The sequence below is a fragment of the Podarcis bocagei genome (assembly GCF_964188305.1).
Source record: "Podarcis bocagei genome assembly, chromosome: 11".
Taxonomy (NCBI): Eukaryota; Metazoa; Chordata; class Lepidosauria; order Squamata; family Lacertidae; genus Podarcis; species Podarcis bocagei.
Window position 1 is genome coordinate 25830857 of NC_138136.1, and position 2774 is coordinate 25833630.

The 2774-nt window shown below is 39.4% G+C and overlaps 1 long non-coding RNA gene across 1 annotated transcript; it reads left to right on the forward strand.

Annotated features, from left to right (window-relative positions):
• The first annotated feature begins 1077 nt into the window (after window positions 1-1077).
• On the forward strand, window positions 1078-2366 carry LOC308597015. Its single transcript, XR_014012800.1, has 3 exons — window positions 1078-1173; window positions 1568-1701; window positions 2201-2366. It is a non-coding gene; the product is annotated as an uncharacterized lncRNA (long non-coding RNA).
• Window positions 2367-2774: the final 408 nt, after the last annotated feature.

The window sequence follows — 2774 nt, forward strand, 5'->3', positions numbered from 1 at the left end:
TGTCCATCAAAGGAGGTATGGTAAGAAACTCTTTGGCATGCCATGGCAAAATTAAATGCTTATAGAAAAGTGCATTATAGAGAGGAGAAATCAATTGAGCTTGCTGATAGTCTGCTGATTCATCATACGAAAAATAATAGTGCGTGTGTAATGCTTGGAATTTCCACTTTATGAATCTGTTGTGAGTTCTTGCACATGTTTGAACTAATTTTAAAACATTTAAAACATGAAAATTAACAGCGAGCAGAAACTTCCCTGCCCAGTATCACTGGGAGAGTATTGATCTGGGCCACTACTTTTTGATTTTGTAATAAATAAAAGCTTTTTGTTTTTCACCCAAACGGAAGCAGTGTGCTCTATTGTAACCCCACTCCACAACTGATGTGAAGGACAATATCCCTCTGACACACCATGACTCATAGCCCAGAATCTTGGACATTGAGCGTCAGTTGGTGACTCGTGTAAACTGTGTGTTTGCTTTAGGTAAGTGGGATCGTGAAAGACGGGGAGTGTTAATAGGTGATAGATTTCAAAATCCAAAAAACAGAATCACCGTGTTCCTAGTATTAATGATCTGCTAAAATAATCTTACTGTGCATTGACTGCCCAAGACTTGACTAAACTTCAGTCACCAAAAGGAAGTACTGTAGAAACAGCAGCTTCTTCCTTATACACAGCTGTAACATACCCTCCAACATCCCATTCCATAATGATAATTTTACTGTTTATACCCCACACATCTTACTGGGTTGCCCCAGCCACTCTGGGCAGCTTCCAACATATATCAAAATATAATAAAACATTAAACTTCCCTATACAGGATTGCCTTCAGATGGCTCGGGGATTGGGTAACTCCGTACCCGCCAACATTTCTCCAATGAAAGTAAGGACGTCCTAAGGAAAAGGTGGACATTCCGGGATCAACTCAGAAATCGGGACAGCTTCTCTAAATCAGGGACATCCCTGGAAAATAGGGAAGCTTGGAGGGTCTGATGTAATTTCCGCAATAAAAGATTGTTGGAAATGGCTGGGTTTTCTTTGCACATTTCCAAGTGTACACCATTTCTTTGCTTCAACAGCATGAAAATATGCCAAGGCTGGCACTCATCTCAGAATGGTCACTTTGTCATGAGGGCTCCATGACTCATGTGGATTGTTGTTTTTCAATGACAGGTATTATAAAAAATTATCCCAGCACTTTGAAAGTACATTCTGATGTAAGGCTAATTCAAAAGGTTTTGCATTATGCTTTTAAAAATAATGATTTGAACAATGATACGCTGGTATGTTGACACCCTGTAGCACATCACTGTCTTTGTACAAGTCCCTTATGAAATCATTTGCTTAAAAAGCCCAGTAAATCATAGGGGTACCTGATCTTTCTAGTATGTATCTAGCTATGTTATTCTATCAGAGGAAAATAATTAATAGCTTTCCTGTTGCTGCAGTTCCTCTGCCATGAAACGTCTCTGTGTTTAATTTTTGTGTATTTGTTATCGCTTTATGATTTTTTTTTTAAAAAAAATAATTATCCCAGTTTTTTATTTTTTATTTATAATATTTCTAGTCTGCCTTTCATCGATAAGGAGTGCAGGATGTATTACAATATTCATATTTAAACAGCAATATAAACAGTTGCAAAATAATAATCATGGCTGTAGTCCTAACTGCGTCTAATTGTTTCAATGAAACCTATCCCAGGTAGGTGAGGTTACAATTGTAGCGAAAACAAATTAATACAACCAAACAGTTAAAACAACTGTTGCAGCAACTTGCACCTCTGCAGCAAACTGGGGCCTTTAATTGCATTAGGGCTCATCAAATATCTCAACTCAACACCTCCCCAAAAGCCCTGGATGACAAAGTATGTAAGGTGCCAAGGGGCGGGAGTTGGACTCAGCTACATTAGTAACGAAAAAGCGTTTTATAGGCGTTATAACACTGTGACACCAGATGGCGCTGTGGAGTCCCGTCTTTTGCCAATGTGATTTCCCACTATGAGGTTTACAACACGTTTCCTGAACTGCTTTTTTTGATGTTTCTAGATCCAGCCTTAGGCTTCCACACAAGCTACTGACCACTCTGTTCAGTACAAAACATACTTGGAGCTTTTGAGTTTCTGCACAAATTCCCCAGACTTCAACAGGGCACCCATTAAAAGGGCTGTTCCCATTCCCATTCTTTTCTCTGTCTCTCTTAGCTACAGAAAAGGGTAAAGTTTGCCAGGTCAGAAACAACTCATTGCCTTCTTTCTGGGCCTCTCTCCCTATGAATATGAGACTCTCATTATCAGCTGTTGACTATGCAACACACCATGGCTGCATTAACATTTGGGGGACAGACGGGTTTGATGGTTGTTATTAGAAATGCTGGTATGTGCTATTTAAATTATATTGTATGTTAAAATAAAAAAAAATCCTTCCAGTAGCACCTTAAAGACCAACTAAGTTAGTTCTTGGTATGAGCTTTCGTGTGCATGCACACTTCTTCAGATACACTGAAACAGAAGTTGCCAGACCCTTCTATATAGTGAGAAGGTGGGGAGGGGTATTACTCAGAGCCTGTTGACGGCTCTTAACGACTGTAATAGGTTTTAAGTTTGGTAATGAGTTGCAATTCAGCAGCTTCTCCATGGAGAGACCTGGTTTGAACAAAGACATTGGATTCTTATCTCATTATACATGACTAAGCCATTTCTCACCTTCTCACCCCTTGCCTTTTCCTGTAAGACCTATTACAGTCGTTAAGAGTCGTCAACAGGCTCATCTCAGCTA